The sequence below is a fragment of the Anas platyrhynchos genome, chromosome 13, assembly GCF_047663525.1.
Source record: "Anas platyrhynchos isolate ZD024472 breed Pekin duck chromosome 13, IASCAAS_PekinDuck_T2T, whole genome shotgun sequence".
In the NCBI taxonomy this organism is placed as follows: Eukaryota; Metazoa; Chordata; class Aves; order Anseriformes; family Anatidae; genus Anas; species Anas platyrhynchos.
Genome location: NC_092599.1, coordinates 2098588 through 2119444, shown reverse-complemented (window position 1 = coordinate 2119444; position 20857 = coordinate 2098588). Strand labels below are relative to the sequence as shown.

General features: G+C 43.1%; 2 long non-coding RNA genes across 3 annotated transcripts in view; both read right to left on the bottom strand.

Moving 5' to 3' along the window:
- The window catches only part of LOC110352795 (uncharacterized), a 91813-nt gene that overhangs the window by 10921 nt on the left and 60035 nt on the right, over window positions 1–20857 (bottom strand). The window lies entirely within an intron of this gene.
- On the bottom strand, window positions 3941–20043 carry LOC113845042 (uncharacterized). 2 transcript variants are annotated; one of them, XR_003500234.3, is made up of 3 exons: window positions 19631–20041; window positions 19431–19501; window positions 3941–5642 (listed from the first exon to the last, which is right to left on the bottom strand). It is a non-coding gene; the product is annotated as an uncharacterized lncRNA (long non-coding RNA). The 2 variants fall into 2 exon arrangements; XR_003500235.3 differs by lacking the exon at window positions 3941–5642 and adding an exon at window positions 8784–9083 and having other exon boundaries at window positions 19631–20043.

The following is a 20857-nucleotide window of genomic DNA, read 5'->3' as shown; positions in this document are numbered from 1 at the left end:
GCGGTTGCAGAGGGATCCTGGCATACAAATAGGACAACAATCAAGAAGGCTCCTGGAAGACCATTTCCTCAGTACTCAGCTCCTTTTTCCACCTGGAACGTGTTGGTATTTCTCCTTTTCATAATGAAAAGGATGCTGCAGATGAGTGATAACAATGGCAAGTTCTACTTAAAATGTGATTTTGTTACGGGGGTGCGGCATCAAAGAAGTTAGATTTTTGTCTTCGTCCTGTTTTCTCTCCACTTGTTTTGTGTATTTGAGCATTTACCTGGTCAGCAGAGGGACAGCTCCCAGCTGGGGGGCTGCAACCACTGCTGCTCGGCTCTGCCTCCGGAGCTTTTAGCTAACAGCAGGCACAGAGGGGCAAATGATTCGAGCTCATTCTGGATGGCTGCCAAGCTCCCAACAAACCCTGCACGTGCTCCTATGTCCACATCTCTGCTCCGCGTGCAGTTGGCCACTCTCTGTTAGATTTAAGTGGTGCAGAGTTCAAAGGAGTCTGAAAGCAAAGATGTGTAACAAGAATACAGCCTTGTGTACTTATGTAACACCAAGCAAAAACAAAAACCTGAAAGTTGAACAGAGAGGACCCGCTGCCTTTCTTTTATCTGCAAACATGTCCTTCACAGTGCCAGTAATGGACTGACAAAAAAAGCACGCACCATTTTAGCAACATAAACAAACCTTCACGAGTATCAAGGATTTACACAGCCTGCCCATGAAGAACAGAGCGGGTTTTTGTGCAAGGAGAAACCCAGGGACAGCCCCGGTGCACAAACACCCAACACAGAGACACTTGGGTGCGCAGCTGCCCCGTACACCCCATACGATGCACAAGCTGCCAGTCACCACCAGGTATTGAGGGCACGGGCTCAGGTAATGCTCAGACTAAGTCACCCGTTGGTACAGGACACGGTTGTGAAGCTCAGCAGTTCGAGGGCAGCTGCTTCGATGCTTACTGAATTTCACAAAGCCACACCGGGTTCCCTTCACACTGCAAACTTCTGACCGATGGTGGAGATAGTGGTGTGTAGATACCATCTGCCTCCTGCTCACAGAGAAAAGATTAATTGCAAGGCGTGCTGTGCTGTTCCTGCCCCACAAGCCCCTCCGACGAAGCTGCCAGGCTCTGGTTTCCTACCCACGGAGCAGCAACCTTTTGTTTGTCCACTGGATTTGTGGCTTCACCAAACAGCAGATCGGAAATGTGCTGAGAGCACTAGAACCTCCCACAGGAAATTTTATTTCCAAGGCCAAACTGTTCTGTAAATAATTCCCTATTACAGATGGGAATCACAATAAAAAATAGCAAAGTCATCTTAAGCTTTTAGTTAGAATTTAAAGGAAAAAAATCCACCCGACCTGACACAATCGATGCAAAAGTCACTCCCAATACTGAGCAAACACAGAACAAAAGAAAAAGGCAGATGAAAACGAGCAGCTGGTTGCTTGAGACCAGTGAACTGTGAAACTAAGCATTTAAATGTTTACAACTGTAATGGTTTTTCTCTGAAGTTCTTTCTCTGCACGGTCTACAACAAGCTGACTTGAGCTACAAGCAAATAAGCTACAGAAAAGCGTGAAAGTCAATCATCAGAACTAGGTACATAACACCCGGCAATACATACGGCAACTTCTCAGATTACCGGTCGTAATAAAGCCTGCAACGCTGGGAGCATCTGGCCATCATTAAAATGAAAGCCTGGGGAAGAGCCTGGGCAAACTTAATCCGACTCATTATGAGAGGAGAACACTGCACACACCTCGCTGCTTCACTCTGCTGTTTGCCTTCGACACATTCTGTTTATGATTTTTTATCTTTTTACTTGAAAGAATCAGACGATGCATCTAACCCAGGAAAACAAACAGCCCTTTATCTCCAGCATCCCCGGAGATCAAACAGCTCTATGTCCTCGGGAGAGTATCAGCAGCTAACGATTCCCCATTCCTAGGGTGCCAAGCAGCTTAATTACAAAAAGCACTGTTTTTACAGAAGTTGTTTGTTCAAGTTAATGGTGCACAGCATTACCAGGAGATCCTGTGCACCAGCCCTGTGGACAAGCCCTGTGCTGAATTCCCTGGTGTCCTCTCTCCCCATCTCAGCAAACGATTCCACTGGTAAAACAGCATCAAAATTCTGCTTTTGTGCTCTCCGTTGCTCCCCAACTCTCTCTGACCTTACACGAAACATTCACTCATTTGCCATTCCTCTGCTGGGTTGAGCAGCAACATTTCCATCCCTTAATAATCTGTAGAATAAAACCCTCACTATACCTACTGCTACAGAAAATTAAGCAGGAAATAAAAGGCAGACGTACATTATGGCAGCTTTGGGACTCGCCCAGAAGCCCAGCTCCATTTTACCTATTCGGGTTGTTTCACTTGATGATGTAGAAATACATTTGACAGCCGCCACTTTCCACATATATAGAAAGTGAAATCCTGTGGCATACAGGAATCATTTTAATGTAAAATGCAGCAGAATAAAGTTAATTGAAGGTCATCGGTGTTTTGTGTGTGCACTTGTGTTTGTGGGTTTTGTGTATGTGGGTTTTTGTTTTGTTTTTGTTTGTTTGTTTTTTTAATAATTTGAAATGCCTCCACTGTCTATCAGCATGGGGGAAAAAAGGTAATTTTGTTAAAGCGGATGGAATTACTATGAGATAAGCAGAGGTTAAATGTCAGGATAGACAGCAGAGGCTTAATCTTCCTCCACCACACAGCAGACCAGCAGAAGGTACTGGAAAGGGGCATATTTAAGGGAAAGGGGGGCGAAGAAGAGCTTGTGCATCAAAAATGTGCTTGCAAATTTGAACAGACCCAGGTTTTGATCAAAGACTATCAAGTTTCCCGTTAATTAGGAGTATTCAGAGATCAGACTTTTTTTGGAACAGGTAAGTGTAATAAGCAAAACCTCTTACCTTAGGAGGAGCCAAGTGGCACCGCATGAGTAGACGGGCACAGAGAGGAGAGCAGGGGCTGTGCTGCCAAGAGACCCCAGCTGGCCTCCCATGCCACAGCGAGGGAAACATACCCAAAAAAACCATTAAAGACACAGTTCTATCACCAACTCCCCCTGCCAAAGCACAAACCATTCTTCTGATGGAAGCAGAAAACCGGATGCCCATTTGGTCACGTACCCTGACTGGAGCATCCAGGGGGCAACGCTCCTGAGAGCGCTGCTAGAGACAAAGGGGCTGCGCTTCCAAGAGGGCCAACAGCCTCCAGTTGGGGGGCTGCAAGTCACCTCCCCGTGCCCTACGAGCTGACAGGAGACGGACACTGTGTTCTACAGGTTGTGCTAAAGAGATGCTCCTGGAAAGCAGGAGTTGTAATGAAGAGGTGGATAACATTTGCAGTAAGTAAACCTTGCGGCTTCAGACCAGGGCAGCAGGGAGCAGGATGCGATGAGGACGGTTCCCAGGGCAGGATCCACACTGCGCAGGCCAGCCGGGGGCAGGAAGGCAGCAGCCTAAAGATGGATCACTAAAGATGCACTTATGAAGCTTTTTTACAAGTGTTCGATGAATTTAACTTCAGCATCACCCTCACAAATAATGAGATGAACACCGATGCTTTGAATGGCAGGTTTCATACAAAGTCATCTGCAAATAACTTGGATTATAATCAGTTACCATTAATACAAAATATAAAGAAAGCATAGAAACTAGTGAAATATAAAATAAGGGAATAATTTTTCTAAATAACATCCTAAATGAAACAGTTAATGAAGCTGAGAAATCCTGGTAGGTTATTCTATAGATCACTGAGAAAAAGAGTTCTAAAATGTATCTGCTTATTCAAGAAGAGTACAATAACATTCCTAAAGAAATACAAGTGGAATCGAAGTTTCATTTCTTCATTTCCTTTTTGACAATAAAAATGAGTTATGAAAAAAAAAGAATAGCCTCATCATCATTCTGGCTGCTTTATCTCAGAGTTTTGAGAGAGATTATCGTGTGCATTTAACACTTTTCCTAATTTCAGTATTATCTGTACGAGCAGCTGGACGTCCTATCGTTGTCACTCCCTAGGGGCACCTGCCATTGTGCAAGAGGAACAATTTGCCATCATATATGATAAGCTAAACACTTGGGGAAGGTGGCATTTCGAGCAAAACTGGCACTGCACAGACTGCAGCTCGGTTCAGAGACAGATTATGGGATCTGAATGTCACTCAATGATACTGCTCCATTTCAGTAGTAACTAATAATTACTTAGTAAGTAAGTAAGAAAAGAGACTGAAGCAGTGATCATGGATGCCCAAATGAGTAGCACATGCAGCAAAGACATCCCAGCAACTCAGTAAAGAGAAAGCGAGTAGACTACAGTTATATTTAAATCATTTACAACGTAAGAGGGAACAATGTCCTCCTTACAGAACTTCCACAATGTTTTAATGCAGATTTTTTCTATTATCAAGTTTAATTATGAATGAATAAAAAACACAAGTGCGGATAGAATTGTTTGGGTATTCCAAAAATGAAGTTTTCAAGGAGGACAAACATTTCAAATTCAGCATTTCCACTGAACAAAGCAGCCAATGGAGTGTTTCAGTCCATGGAAATACCTTTTGAGAACCAGCACAGCCCACCGGCTGCAGCCCACCATTGGCCTACATGAGGCATGCAAGCAGGCTACCAATCCATAATTTTATATTCAATAGAAGCAAATTGCACATACGTCTATAAAAGATCCATTTAATATGCACACAAATTCCTGCGTCATCGTGCATTTTACAATCCTCTAAGAGGGAAGCTCTGACAGAACTCCCTATGCGAGGCACTGCTCGAAGCCCAGGACAGCGCCCAACCCGAACCATTTCACACCAGCCTCAAAACCTTTTTTATCCGGTATACCATATGCCTCCAGCTCGCTGTCTGCCACCTTCAGTTTTTAGTTTCTGCGGGAAGCAGCATGCCAAATAGCACGAAGCCTGTTGTTAAATCATGTTAGATTTCTCTCCCTGGACTAGACTGGAGCTGGACTACAAACGCACCTCAAAGAGCCTTTATTCCAGGAATTATTAAAGAAACCCTCCCGTCATGGAGTAAACACATTAAGCGTCATTACATGGACATTCTTCAAAGCAAAATGGGTCTAAATGCAGGCTAAACATTAGACGCTCGGTCTGACACTGCTTGTTGTGCTGCCAGAGGGCCGTGCACATCACCACCAAGAGGACTGAGCACAGCCTTGGGGTGGTTGTGTTGCCGGTTAGATTCAGGCCATGGATTTAGGAGCCAGGGGTTGTTTTGCAAAGCTTCACTATCTGGGAATTCCTCTTCTAATGCTGCAGTTGGGTCGGGCTGAAGTTGTCCGAACTGTGCAGGTCCCCTGAGAGGAGGCAGCAGCGGGGCTGGCAGTCGGCGCGCAGCTGGTACAGGAGCCTGGCCAGGACCCATCGACGAGCGGCATTCCTTGCTGTAACATCTCCAAATACTACAGCCAGACAAAACCCAGCAAGGCCAGCAGAAATCTCTTGATTTCATCGCTGGAGCTGCTATCTATTTCAGTAGCAGGTTTCACCTCCAAAAATAGTCCTCGCAGCTCAGGCAGTTCGTTTTCTTCCCAAGTTGGTTGGCAGCTGACCAACCACTGCTGCTATTAAAAGCAAGCACTGGCGATGGCTGATCCGAGAGCTGTTTAATTTGACAGGGAAATGGTTTAAGCCCCATATTGCTTTGTGTTAGGCCTACCTGAAAGTCTGCAGCTTCACCTCCCTTGCCACCTGTGAAACTCAACGATGGGCTGGGTCCCCTCGGACAGCACCCGCAGCCCAGCGAGGGGCTCCTGCTGCTGCCCGCAGCCTGATTCCTCCCCTGCACCCATGGGACCTCGGGGGGAAGCTCGAGTCCCTCCGAGCTGAGGTATTTGTTTCATAAATACAGACAGACCTTCAGCCTTCAGGGCTGTCTGGAATCTGTCATCCACGCGGTAATTCACTCCGTTTTAACGAAAGCCTGGAATATGAATAATCTCCCTTCCATAGGCCCCGAAAATGAGAAGCATTCTCTCTTTAAATTATTCATCACGTTATTATTACTGAGAGTCAAAGGGCCCTTTAATGGAATAACATCTTAAAAGTATGTTTGCATTAAAAACAGAATGCCACATCTTTAAAAGACCATCTCTCTCTGTTAGCCTCCGCTGAATTATAAGAGAAATGAGTCCAAAATCGTGCTTGTAGCTCAAGACAAAACTCCTCTCTGATACACAAATCAATAGATGATTTAATCATGTTTTATTGCTTTCTTTGCTTCAGTCTGGGGTCAAGAAAAACCCTGAGAACATCCTATTTGCTATTTTCCCAAGTCACACTCACTCAACATGCACCTGCTTTTTAATTCTAACCTTCGGGCCTTCTCCAGCTGCAGGGCAGCAGGGAGACTGAAAGAGCAAGTGTGTGGCAAGAGGAAGGTATTTATTCCCTTTTTGGGCTGCAGCTTGTTGAAAGGTTTTTCCTCTATGATTATCCTCTGAAGATGCCAACAAAATTACGATGAAAAAAAAAAAAAAACAGAGCTAAAATGCTCATTATACAGCAGCGTGCTGCACCATCAGGCTTGATAACATGTTATCCTGGTGCCTTGAGTGCAGCCCAACACACCTTTTTGCTAGAAACGCTATTTGATATAAAGCATGAGTTTAGACCATTACTCTAAGTTTTAGGGGAAGAAAAAGAATAGTAGAAAATGCACTATTTCAATACTGGACTGAGATTTTTTTCCCCACACTCAAAGTACATCCAAAAGATTTGCCAAGCGCTGTGTCCGAGCTGAGTGGCCGTGTTTCTCACAGACCAATAACCGATTGATTTCCAACCACACAACACTGGTTGATGTCCAAAGTGACATGCACTAATCCCAGTGAATGAATTCGCACGCAGTATATGTAGACCCTTTTAATTCCTTGACTTTTTCTAACAGTGGAAAAACTTCTGAAAATGCTTCACCTCAAGATGGAAATCTAGGTTCCTGCTCTCCATCTAATCTGTTTCTACTCCACCGCTTTAACCTCTCTCTGACACCAATGAGGAGCTGATGGCTCTGTTCTGCCTTGTACTCTGGAAGATATCCATAGTTCAATTAGAATCAGTAAGAATTTTGAGCCTAGAAACTAACACATTATTTGAAAATGAACTGCTGATTTTTATTCCCCACGAGTCTCCAAGGAGACATTCAATTTTTATAGTATTTATTTAAAGTTTAAAAAAAATGAAATGGATTTTATCTTGGAGGTTGGAAATGCAGTTTAAAGCTTGATTGAGGGAATTAATGGACAGCCATGTTCCAGCTTGGGGTTATGCATTTATCCAGCCATCCTCCTCCCAAAAGCCTCTAGGCACAGGGCTGAAAGCAGACCCTCACTCCTCTGCCATTCCCTGCTGCTCCCACCTGCCTCCAGCATTAAGACTGACTGCTCTGCACTGCCTTCTAATGGCATTCTGTAGGGTCTGGTATGGGTACATTCATCCCTGTGCACTAAATGATTTAATGACTTTCAGTGGAAATATGGCTTACACACACTCAATTCCTTCCCCTCAGTCTAGTTAAAACAAGCTCTGATTTGCCGTTTCTTGCCACTTTTCACCGGTGGTTAGATCTGTCCACTGCACGGCTTTTAGATAGGCATTTATTTTTCAAGATACATAAATAGAAAGATTTTAGAAATTAGAGATACGAGAAGACTCCAATTATATAAAAAAAATTGGCACCTGGAGGATTGCATGGCAAGATAAACCTCCCCACAAGTGTTTATTATTTCTTAGCAAACAGACACGCTGGAAGCAAAATTACTGCTTTCTGCAAACAACCGAAGGATTTGTTTAGTAAGCTGAAAGCAAAATAGACAAATCTGCCTCAGTTATGTTTATATGAAAAAAATACTTTAGTATAAAAACTTGAGTCCTAGTGTAAGTCTCACAAAGGCACATCATGTTTCATTTCCACTGCCAGAATAAGAGGGTCTCCTGACAATAGGCTTAGGTCCTCCCCAAAGCCGTCTTCTTGAGCAGAACAGAAGATCCATCCCCAAGGCACAAAAATTGCCTTCTGCACTTTTTCTCATTTAATGGCCATAAAAAAATCCCCGCGTTTGAAGAAGCGTTTTTCCTCCATTACGCACTAATGGTTAATTCACCACACAAAAAGCACTACTTAAAGACCAATTTTACAGTTGGAATTGAAAAAAGTATGGAGAACAATCACTACTCAAGACATTACGGGATGTGAAGTGTTGAATTCAGGAGATGACACCACCTACCAGGGGGCTCAGTCAGCGTTGGCACCCCACCTCCAAGCCTGTCCCTCCACGAGGCTGGTACCAGCACTGCCAACAACCCACGGCCACAACGGGCTGCTGGGTTCCAGATGGAAAGGCACGGACGTGGCACGGAGAAGCACGCTGGTGGCTAGCAGGACACCGGGCTGACCCGTGCTGCCTCCTGCAGGCTCCGGCCCCTGCAGAGCTCTCCACAGCAGCAGCCCTGCAGAGCATGCAGCAGCTTTGCTTCCCAGGCCAAGTAAAATGCTTGCTAACTAAGAGCTGTCAGGCTGTGATGACACACCAGCATCCAAAGAGTAAGAACAGCCCCCCAGAGCTGGAGGTTGCACAGCCGACAAGAAATAGATAGGAAAACACAGGTTGTCAGGAGGAGACAGAGTGTGAGAAACACATCCGATGAGCTCTAACCGCTCCTCGCCGGAATATCACCAAATCACTCATCCCTCGTCTGGTGCTGAGATGGAGAAAAGTGAAAGGATGGTACTCTGACAGAAGTAGCAAGGAAATAAAATGTTCCTGCAGAACCACGGAGCTGTGGTCCTCATTTCTGTCCCTGCAGATCACCTGAAGAGGCCCTTCCGTGCCTGTCTGGCAAAGCTCAGGGAAGATCTTTTGTTCCTTCCAGCTTAATTTTGAGTATTTCCACATTCCCAACATGTGTTGTTTCTTCTGCTGTAACTCAATATGCAATACTCACATATAGGAGAAATAATTCACCTTGCATAGAAACAGATTGGGTTTTCCTTTGAGACACCAGCAGGAAGTCATGGAAGCTACCCAGAAAGTTTTGTTGTTCACTGCAAAGAAAGCAAATGGAGGTTTACCCACTATTTTTCCTAACAATAATTCACCAAATAGCAAAATCATCATAAAGTATCACTGATAATGCACATTTCTGTAACAAACCATAAACTTCTTCACTGCTGCTTTCACAGGGCCAGCCGCTGGAGCAGAAAGGAGACCCCAGATCCACAGCAGGCTCAGCGGCAGCGCAGGGCGCTGATGGACGATTGTTGTGGTACTCACTGCTGGTGTCTGAGGGCACAGGTACCACCACCGGTGGGGTAGGCATAAACAAGTACAGATTGTGATGCTGTGATGATCTGTGATCCGGAATATCAAAGAGTGAGGAAAAAAAATGATGCCTGTCAGATAGGAAAGGATAAGAATAGCCGGGGACTAATGAGGTACTGCCAAGATGTGACAACAAAATGACTCATAAGGAGACTGAACACCACAAACGACGAGGAAGGGGAATATTCTGATGGCTTCCTTCACTTTTCACTAGAATGTCGTTCTGTGAACTTATTTATTCAGTATTTTCTCAGACTAAAACAGTCTTATCAAAGGCATATGATAGGAAGTGTTACTAAGAGATCTTGAGGGTAGAGCTTGGGAACTGCAATACTGTGAGCGAAACTTCACCTTTTGCTTGAAGCATAGGACCAGGGCTCAGGAAACAAGTTCTATTCTTGGTTCTCGCACAAATTTTCAGAAACCTCTTTCAATTTTTCTGCTTCAGCCTTCTCATCGGTGTGAAGGAAGGCGGTGTGCCTTCCCCCTGTATCCCAGCCGTCAGTGCCGCAGTGCAAAGTGTGAGCAAAGTGCCCCTCATCCCATCGCCCGGCTGCAGCAAGCAGCACCGAGCATCTCCTGCACCCCGGCACGGAGCAGCCCGCAGGCCTGCAACACAAACAAAAACCCCACAGGGAAAGCAGAATCGCAGAATATCCCGAGCTGGGGGTACTGAAGCATTTTCCAGCTATTTCCTTTCCCAACAGAAAGAAAATTGGCATTTGGGTAACAGCCCCCAGCCCAGTTTCTGACTCGCAGCCCAGCTGTGCTTACAAACCCCAAAAGACCTGGAGCATGCGGTGTCCCTGCAGCATGTACCGCGCTGCACGTCGCATGGAAATTTATCCAGGAGATAACCAATTTCTCCTCAATTTCTCCTGTCAAGGTTACAGCCTACTGTAACCCAATTAACCGAAGAGCAGCTTCCTCAAGGCAGGGAGGCTAGAGAAATGCTCCTGCACTAATATTGCCAGATTTGCATTCTCTTCACAGAGCCCATCAGTATCTGCTCGGAGTTGCTTGGGCCAGCAGAGCCAACCCAAACTTCGGGGGAAACGCCGCTCATCCCACAGGCGCTCTCAGTGGCAACATCGGCAGATCAAACTGGAGGAAACCTAAAGCAGGCACTGGCACCAGGCTGGCTTCCCTGGCTGCTTCAGCTGCCTGACTGGGCTTGACTGGTGAGAGCAGCAATTCACTCTTGCAGGGAGGATGACATTTGAATTTAATGGACAAAAATATCAGTGTATGTTCAATGAATTTAACAATGCACCCATGCCACACAGGCAGCAGACACGCACTACACACACTGTGTAACCACTGCTCCCAGAGATCGGGAGTTTAGACCAGGAAGACTTGCTCCAAATACCTGAGATGGGTGCCAACATAGGAGGCTGACGTTTTAATGGGAGATCACAGATTCAGCAGCCTTTCCAAGGATGGCCGACACGATACATGCCCCCAGGAATGCATGGCTGAGGGCGGTGGCGTGGGGCAGAGCATGGCTGGGCACAGAGCTGCATCCCATGGAGGAGTGCAGAACACACAGCAGCCAGCACAGCAGCACACCCTGTCCGTCCCACAACGTACACTTCATGAAAACCTCACTGAAACTGAGAATCCCTCGTATAAAAGCAACCTTAAGAAGTCCATGGGGTATTTCCAGGGGACTTCTGAGTGCGCACAAGTACTGATCTTAAAAGGCCCCTTTTATTTGTTCTGAAGGCTTCATAACCATTTTCAACCAGCTTGAGACTTTATTTTTTAAATTCTAGACAATACTTCGTAACAGCCTACACAAAGAGTTATGCCAACACATTTTAAAAAATAAGATACTCTGGCTCACCTTTGCAGTACCTCCTTGCTACACTGCTGACAGAACTTTAATGATATGTTTTGATTCTGCATTTTTGAAAGAAGGAAGGAGGTTTACAAGGGCAGATATTGCTGTTACAAGTCAGTGGTGACTCCTTAGTGCAGTAATCTAAACCACACGGCCATTTGCAGCCTGTCATGCAGAAGGTGTGTGTTCCTCCCACCCCCTTACCAAACTACCTGTAATGCTCCTTCGTGGATACCTCTGCATCTCAGTTTTATTTTGAGTGAACGGAACGTTTAAGCACTGCACTCAACTGCCATGTACAGTGCTTTAATAGCTAGTTACTGAGATCTTCAGGTGCGGTTACAATCTGTTACTGTATTAATTTCACCCCATAATTAGCTACCTAGGGAAAACGTGTATTATTCAGAGGACACAGGTGAAAGAAAAAATAGCTCCACAGGAATGAAACTCACGATTTACCTCCCTCCCAAAACAGAATGGAGAAGTGAGGCACATCCCTCACTCCATCAGACACAATATTTGACCATTTTGCTCTGCGTGCTGCGAGTGCAGCACTGAAAGATGGCCTGAAACGGCTCTGCAGAAAATCAACACTGCTGATACAAGAGAAAAGCATGAAAAACCTTGCGGTTAAAGATCTTCAGCACCAAGTTATAAAGAGGCTGCAAGGTATTGTACAATATTTATGAGTATGAGATATCCACTATAGATTAATTCATAAATTCTCCATCCATAATTTATGGTCTGTTTGCAGAGTAAAACAGTCATCACACAGCAGCCACCACAAATGCCTTCACTTAAACTTAAGGGCATTTGTAATGCCTGCTCAGAAATAAGGAGGCCGTAATAAAGCAGTCACTGTCGATGACAAGCTGACTAAAACGTGCAGGAGTAGAAAGAAAGGAAATGCATTTTTTAAGGCAATTGATGTGCCATCAATTTTTAATGCTCTATAAAATCTTTCATTTACTTAGAAATATTTATATAGTATTAAGCACGTTATTCCAATTCAGAGTAAGAAATTAGTCTTAACTTGTTTTATAGAGCACTTGAGTTTTCTTTCCTAAATTTTACTTCCATGCTTAACACACTACAAATTATGGCTCACCAAGTTATTTGTACCAAAGCACCATACGTTCCTTTCCTTTCCTCAAAAGCCTTCCCGAAAAACAATTACTTTCTCCGCAGTTGATCATCTAAAGCAGCTATGCATTAGTTTTTTAAACTCTCAGGTGCAGTATATTTGATGACCAAGATCTGACCGGTTCAGTAATTTATGCAGGCGTATCGCACAGTTCATGCACCTGGATAAAATTTAAGGCACCCAATAAGTAATGTGCTCTGTAAGTACGTGTTTGCAACCTTGAAATAAAGCAGAATTTGCTGTGCAATAGCAAGAAGGCAGCACACTGTGACCACTGCTATTCTTACACACTGAATTTAATTTCTCTTGCTGCAGAGCAATTAAAAACCAATCGGTCCTTCAGTTTCAGATGGTTCCTCCGTTTCCCCATGGATTGTCTTTGAGACCACAGCTTTGCATGCTGTTCCCACACATGCATACGTATTTATTTACGTGTAGTCTAGATCCCCATGAAAGGAGCACAGAGCAGTTCTTAAGAAACGTGTGTGATGGGCTTCCTCCTTCCCCACCTGCGTTAAGGAAGACATGGGGAAAGGCTCCTTTTACCAGGCAGCGTGTTTCCTATTAGAAGAGGAATGTGTTAAAAAGCCGTAGCATAACTGGGAATCACAAGGCCCAAGATACACAATTAGCTCTCCGGTTTCTGGTTGAATTCCTGCAATAAATGATATTGTATGCCTTGGCACAAAGCCAGCAGATCTCATTACTTAACAGAATGAGCTTGTTGATACAAAGTGCACTATTCTCTTTTTGATGATGTATTTTGTTCTTTAAACGTCTTTACGATGTTCCTCTGCATACACACAAAGATTTTAAATTGCTAGTTAATATTAACAATTTTTGTTGGTTTTTGTGTTTTTCTGAAGTCCATATCGGCTTCAAAGATAGAGCTATACAGATGCTTGTTAGAGATGGTGGAGATGGGACAGAACCAGCACCTATTAGAGTACAGTTTATTCTGTACGCAGATTGGATAGAGTAAGTAGCAATAGAGAAATTGTGAATTACTGAAAGATCTATGATGTCATATTTCTAGCACAGGCTCCTCTGAAACGCAGCTGCCTGGTTCTACTTGTGAGACTGCTGCCCAACAAGCTCAGTTGTTCAGATTCTTTTGGTAAGAAGTTACAGTTAATTAAGAATCTCAATTTTTTTTTTTATCTGTGGTTCAATCACTAACCATCATTTCTGACATGTCTGATAACAGAACAATTGCTTATGTTTCTAACACCAGATTTGCAGGGATAATAAATCTTTCAGTGTGGCATTTTTCTTTCTTCTAGTTTTAATTGATGTTTTAATTGACTGTTAAAGATGTTTTAATTGACTGTTATGGACACAGCTAATTTTATGTATTTCAGTTTCCTTAATCTCTGATCACTGTTATGGCTTTCTTTAATACAATCACATTAAACGTTAGGTTATTTCAGAAGGTTAGTGAGACTTACCATTGAGAACCATGCTCAAAGTTACCATTGGCATCCCCTGCGTTTTAGAAATTATTTGAGCAAGAACTTCGAAACTTATTTTGAACATGTTCCTTAAGTCTGTTTTACAGTTGCATACCTGGGGACCTAAGAATTATGTGAAAGAGTCAATCTGACTCTGTTTAATGTATCAAAAGGACTCGCTTCCACCTACAAAATCTGCAATTACATGCGATTTGCATTAATCCTTAAAAAGAAATAGGACAAGCAGATTAGGAGTAATATTCAGTTGACAGTACCTCAAATGATTTGTGTCAATTACGATTATTCCCATGCTTCCATGAAGCCACCTTTCAGGCTCAGGAAAAGGGGGACGTTGAATGCTAGGAGGCCTCAGCACTAATGCAAAGGAGAGCTCTGCTTCCCATAGAAAGAACTGCACATTTTAAAGTTTATGCAGTGAAAAGCCCATTACATTCAACACAGCTCCAAAATGCAAGCTTCAAAGCTATCAAGCAGCAACAAGAGAAAAGTCATTTTTCATTATCCTTTCAAGATGCTGCTGAGATAAAGCTATTAAACGGAGTGCCTGATATATGCAAAGGTTGAACTCTCCCAAAGCGAACCCACACGTGCTTCTTGCACTGCTGCTGCAAGGAACAAAGGTCGCTGATGACGCCAGGAGTCAGAAATTGTGCTGTTTTCTTTAGAGAGGTTGAGAGCACATATGCCAATCCAACTTCAAGCCATGTTCTTAATCTAACGGGAAGATCTTCAGGAATATTTCCTGCAATTGATGAATCATTTCTCAAGTCAAGGCAGAACAGCTATCAGAAACCCACCTGCCTGTTACTTCAACAGGCTGCTTTATTAAGAAATCCGCTCGAGCTCTCATTTTCGAATTCACTGTTGGTGACTTCGGAGAAAAAGATTTCCTACCTATCACAGAGGCTTTAATTTGCCCCCAGATATTAGCAGAGCTTAACGCTGATCCACAGAACACGTGTTAGAGTAAGTACCTGTGTCAAATGAAAACACGCTGTGTCTGGATGGGTTTCAAATTCAGAAGACGGGCTGACTTCTCCAGCAGCAACATACTGCCCGAGACTCCTCGGCACAAACACACAAAAAACCACGAATCCAAGGAGGGCACCCAGCAACTGTACCAGCACTCATGACAATGATAAGCACCAGCCTTTGCACATGCACATAATTCAACCACAAATGAACGTGCTGGGGGCTGTAGTGGGCTGTATGCAATTTACCCTGGAAATTGAGAGTCTTCATCTTTCAGAAGCTTTCCACCAGCCATCCCGGAGATCCGACTCCTACTGTTCATACACAAATCTCACGTGGGTTACCTGCGAAAACTGCACCGTAATGTTTATCTTCAAGAAAAACTGATTGAGAGAAATGACTAATAAAATGCAAGAATGCTTAATTGGCATATTGTTAGCAGAAGAACACTAATTGCCAACTATAATACACTGAATAAATTAGCATAGCTAGTTAGCTGAGGACTGACATGCATTATCATGCATTTCACACTGACTTCTTAATTATTCAGAAAGCAAATAAATTGTTTTCAAGCTTGAATTTTCTTCTGTTTCATGTTGTCCTTGAGGCTTTTAAATATATTTCTAAAATTCTTTCTTTTAAATCCAAGTCTACCAAGCACTGGTAACTCAGCTTTTCTGTTCTTCTCTGAAAGCATCCAACTGGGAAGAGGAATCTTTGTCTCATCTTTAAGATCTGCAAGACTCTATTCATGCTTGTAAAACCTAGACATATAAAGCCTCCAATGACACAGCCCATATCTTTCCAGAGGAAGAGCCTGTTGTCAGTTGAAGGCCTATCAGTTGATTTAAATACAGTGTATTTAGCAATTTTAAGTTCCTCTACCCAAACAAGAGGTTAACCAAATACAAATCTAAGAAACCATAATGTGGTTTAATTACATTTTAACTTGCTTTTTTTTTTTTTTTTTCCCCTAAACCATCAAGACTTTGAACTTAACAGGAAGACCAACCACGACAGGTCAATCACCCAGGGAGCTCCATTTCTGAGATGGGCAATATCCCCACTCTTCCCTGACCTATAATTCACCAACTCGTACGTAGCTGTCTCTAGTTTCCCCTTTCGATCCTGTTTATAAAGACTATTTTAAGCTAGAGCAAATGTCAGAATACAAATAAAATTAAAAATGCAATTAACATTGCCAGATATAATGAGTTGTTTAATTACCCTTGAAACTAGCCTTGTGAAGATCCAATAAACTCTGAAGTGCTTTTGTTACCAATCAAATTAACAACCACAGAGAACACCACACTGTTTGCAGAACGCAGGTATACGAGTCTAATAGTTGGGACGCCAGAGCAAGGAAATGATTTTGCCATTCACCTGCAGGGGAATGTTAAAGAAACTTCAGCTTCTGATAAGAAAAATGCACCTTCTTCAAAATAGAATTTGAATATATATCTATTTTTAAAGAATTCCTAAATATTAAGACAAATAAAATGACAGACTGGAGAAAAAACCCTCTGCTCCTCACTGTATTTATACAGTAGCAGGAACGTCCTTCTTTGTAAGCAAGAATATATTTCATTGCTATGTATTTAGTATGCATCTTGTCTGCTAGACTGCTGACAATGGAGTATGATAATTGCAATTATGGCAGTGACTCTTGTGATATAAATACATGCATTTTAAGATAATTTATTTCCAACAGAGCTACGAAGCATCCATCAAACAGTAACTACTTTCATTTCTATCATTCCGCATTGCATTTTGCTTAAGTGGCCTAAACCAAGTCTACAGAGAAATACCAATGAACAACTCAAGAGCTTATCCATTTATTGAGACTTAAAAAAAATAATCAAAACACAAAACAAAGCAAAATATTTGTACCTCTCTACCAGATTTAAATTCCAAGCAGGTATCCTTCATGTAAGGTTAGATTAGCCTTTGCAGCCGGTTTTATAATAACGGAGATCCTGACAGGCCCCTGACTACACGGGCAAGAAATGGCAGCACAATAATTACTTTTCGGCTTTGTTAGGATAATGTTCCTGCAATTGCAAAGCTTTTAACACAGGATAAAATGATAGCCTCAAGTAATTCTCAATTACAATATACCCTAGCATCCTTCTGTCATTTCATTGGGCACTTCCACTTCCTTTATTATTTCAGGGCATCATTAAATCCCTGAGAACGAAGGGGGGATCACCTCTGGAGACCCCTTACCCAACCCTGCTGCTCAAAGCAGGGTGAGCTACAACAGCAGGCTGCTCAGTACCACGTCCAGTCAGGTTTTGAATTTCTTTGTTATTGGCACATGGATCTCTCTGAGATGGGTTCCTCCTTGCTAGAAGAGCCGCTCTTTGTAAGATTTAAGGAGAAGAGAGAATGCCAAGTGAAGTACCAAGCTCACCTTCCCAAAGGGAGATTCGACACCCAGGCCAAGTGAATTGCCCTACTCATGCAGGAAGGCTGAGGAAGCTAAGAACTGAACCCAAACACACTGAATTTTAAGGCCAGCTTAATTCATTGCTTACTTATATTCTTCAATACAAAGCAATACTTTAAAAACCAACTGGCGGATGTAAGACCAAATGTCCCCAACCTCACAGTGCTGTCTTAATGATTAACTTCCCCTCAGTGTGGAATATATTTCAAATGTAGACTTTCACCTGGAGACTGCTTCAGAAAAGAGATCAGGCTGACACTTGAGAGAAGAATTTTGTGTTCCACCCTTCATTAAGACTATTTTCTGAAGGTTAATGCCAGCAAAAACTGTTCCTCTTATAGCTGCTTTTTCATATAGTTACTTAATTAAAAAACATAATCCCCCATATGGACTTTTTTCCCCAAAGTTAACATCATGATTTTCTGTATAAGGGAAGCTATTTACGTGATTATTATTTTTCTCTAGACAAAATCAACCCCTAGAAATTTTTGATTAATTTGCAGCTTGATGCATAAAAAGTGAGCTTGTGAAATTACCAGAAGTGGTAAATAAATGATTCATGCAGGTTGGTTTTGCATGAATAAATTATTTGTTCCTTCTCTGTGCTTTATTTGAGAGAATAATGCAAAATTCATGCTATTCTATGCAAATAGAAAACCTTTTATAAAATTCTGACATAATTATAGGTGTTTGCTAAGAAGCACATACTTTTTTGGGGGGAAAAAATTCTTAGTATCATATTAGTGTCACGGAAGGAAAGATTCAATCAATAAAACATGTCATTTGAGGGTATTTAGCATAGAGACTTATACCACAGCATTAATATTTCTGCCTTCCCAAACCGTTTTCTCTCTGCTGGGGAGGTGATTGGATCCGTACCCAAAATACAACGTCCCTCCAGCTCACGCTGTAACACAGCCTAGGACTGAAATGAAATCATTGCGTATCATGCAAAGATGTGTATCCCAGAAGATTTTCATTAATGCCAATAAAATAGATGGTGTTTAAACTATCTTGTAGCCAAGGAAACAGAGAAGCACCTGACGAGTATTATCCCTTCAGCTTCCTGCTTCAGAGGCAGCCGATGTAAGTAGTAGAGCCCAGTCCCACAACAGGTAACAGCAAAATTAATTCTTCGAACGTTAGGCCCTCCATCACAACCATTTCTTCTGCCATGTGAAAAATGCCAAAATCTTTCTTGATACCTACCATTTGACACAACAGGAAACACCTTCCTTCAGAGCTGCCTCTGGCAGAGCCAAAGACACAAGAAGAACACAACCTTTTCTTCCCAAGCCCATGAGAAATCCCAAAGAGGAACGTAATGAGCTAGAGCTGGATCAGCTGCCATACACAGCACCCAGCTGAGCTGCAGCCACGGAGCCTCCCCAGCTCCCCATGATGGGCTCCCCCCCAGTCACGCAGCCCCTCCCCTGCAGGGAAGTTTCATTTCAGCAAGGTTTAGCTTTGAACTTCTCCCAACACAGCCAAGCTATCATCGTGCTACAGCACCTCAGCTGCTTTCTAGTACCTGCCCACATAAATGTATGGTCCCATCCCTCACATTTTGTGATGATGCCATTTCAGTGATTTAAATGTGAATTCATACCTTGTCAATAAAAGCAGAATTAATTTAGATTTTACAGCTTCTCATCTAACTGCTCACCACTAAGAAATTCTGTGGAGGGGACCTCACCAGAATAACTGTCCGAAAATTTTGAAAAAAACATCCTTCAAAAGTCTGAAGAATTTAGACATAAAAACATAGAAGTTATCAAATTAGAAATTACGTGTCTGTGAATATGAAGATAGAGAGCATTCCAAATCTAAAGATTACCTTTGATCTGCCTGTTAGCAAAGTAAATTTACACCATAACGCTAACAAGAAAATATACTAAGTCCTTCAAAAATGTACTTAATGAGTTACTTTAGATAATTCGGAATTAATGAAATTAGTATTTCCTACTTGACCAGTGGTTTATATTTCAGGTGTGTTCACACAGTAGCTTGGGCATATTTGCAAGTGCTTTTCCCCCAGGACAGTTCTGCTGTCACCCTCTGTCTAAGCACTGATTATGTCCGTGATGGACACAGATTGACTGATGGAATCAATCAGTCAGAGGATTACAAGTGGCATTTTGCAACAGAGCTGCATGAGAAATTGCCCTGACCCGAGATGTCCGCTCTCACCTCCGCAGCTGCCAGCTGCTCAGACGCAGTCTCTCCTCTTCAGTTCTGGCCTTCGCTCCTTGATCTCCATCCTGCTGTGTTACAACGAGCCTGGGTCACCAAGGGACTTAGCCTACTCCAAATATTAAGCCTGGACAGGGATGCACTAATTCCTCTATCAGGCTTTTTATCAATTGCAAACTTAAACAGCGCTAACTCACGTGTTAGCACATCACTGAGCAGCAGCTCCCTGCAGCGATTCCCCTGGGACAGCAGCCTCCATGTATCCACGCTGAGAGATGGAATGCTAACTTAGATGTGTGATACTTATTTATTTCCACTTTATGAGAACTAATTATCTGAAAGGTCAGCCCATAAAGCAATGGGACATTTCTCAAGTTCCAGGCACCGACGGCTGACTGCACGCTCCCCAACTATCCTGCACTCAGCTGCTTCCTCACTGCAAGAGGGACCAGGAATTTCATCCCCAGGAGCAGGTAGTTAAGCCTGAGCTGATTTACAACTAGATAAATCTGGCAGATTTTACGTGTTAAGTGGGTAATTAGCAAGCTAGAGGTTAAACAACCAGAGTATTCTGCTCCTGCACTCCTAGCTTGAATGGCCCCGATAGAAATCAGGGAGGTAACTACTCCAAACAGTTCTGTTTCGGTACACAATGTGGCTGCTAAAATTCAAAACAGACAATTTAGTGGGTGGATCTGTAATTAAATTATTATGGCTCGTATCTAATTAAAACAGATTTCAAGGCACATTTCAAGCTGTGGTTGGATGTCAGTTTGAAGTTGCCTCACACAGCTTGGCAAGCAATCACACTGAAGGAGGGCAGAGAGAAACAGCATCCAAGACTAAGAATAGGAGGATCTAAAAATAAAAATGTTTTGGGATGGCTGCCTTTCACTTTGAACCCAGCACTTCGTTATTGGCATTATACCATCCCACACCACAGACTTCTCAAACAAGCCTCGAGACTCTCAGGAAGAAATAAGGAACGACTAAAAATGCACAGCCCGTGGCTGCAGCTCGGTTCCAAACATAGTTCAACAACAGCAGCTGACTACAAGTCTGCACTATTTCAGGCATGACAGTTCCAAGGAGGAGATATAATTACCAGCCAGACAACACAGAAAGGTGTAGCCTGGTAAGACACATCACGCATCACGATCCCAGAAGAGGCTTTACTCCAGCACAGACTATCCCAGCTGGTTTTACTGGTGTGCAGGACAGAGGCAAGCACACCCCGCCAGGAAATACTGTCCTGGCACGGCCGGCTGTTGGTGCTGCTACCTGCCCTCGGCCAGGACTTACAGGACACGCACAGGGTTTTGGTGTGACAAGAGGAGACCAATCCGTTCTGATTCTTCAAACACAGACTTACCGTGTGGAAGGTAACCGAACAGTTCTAGTTGCTCTGCCCCATGTCTCGCAGC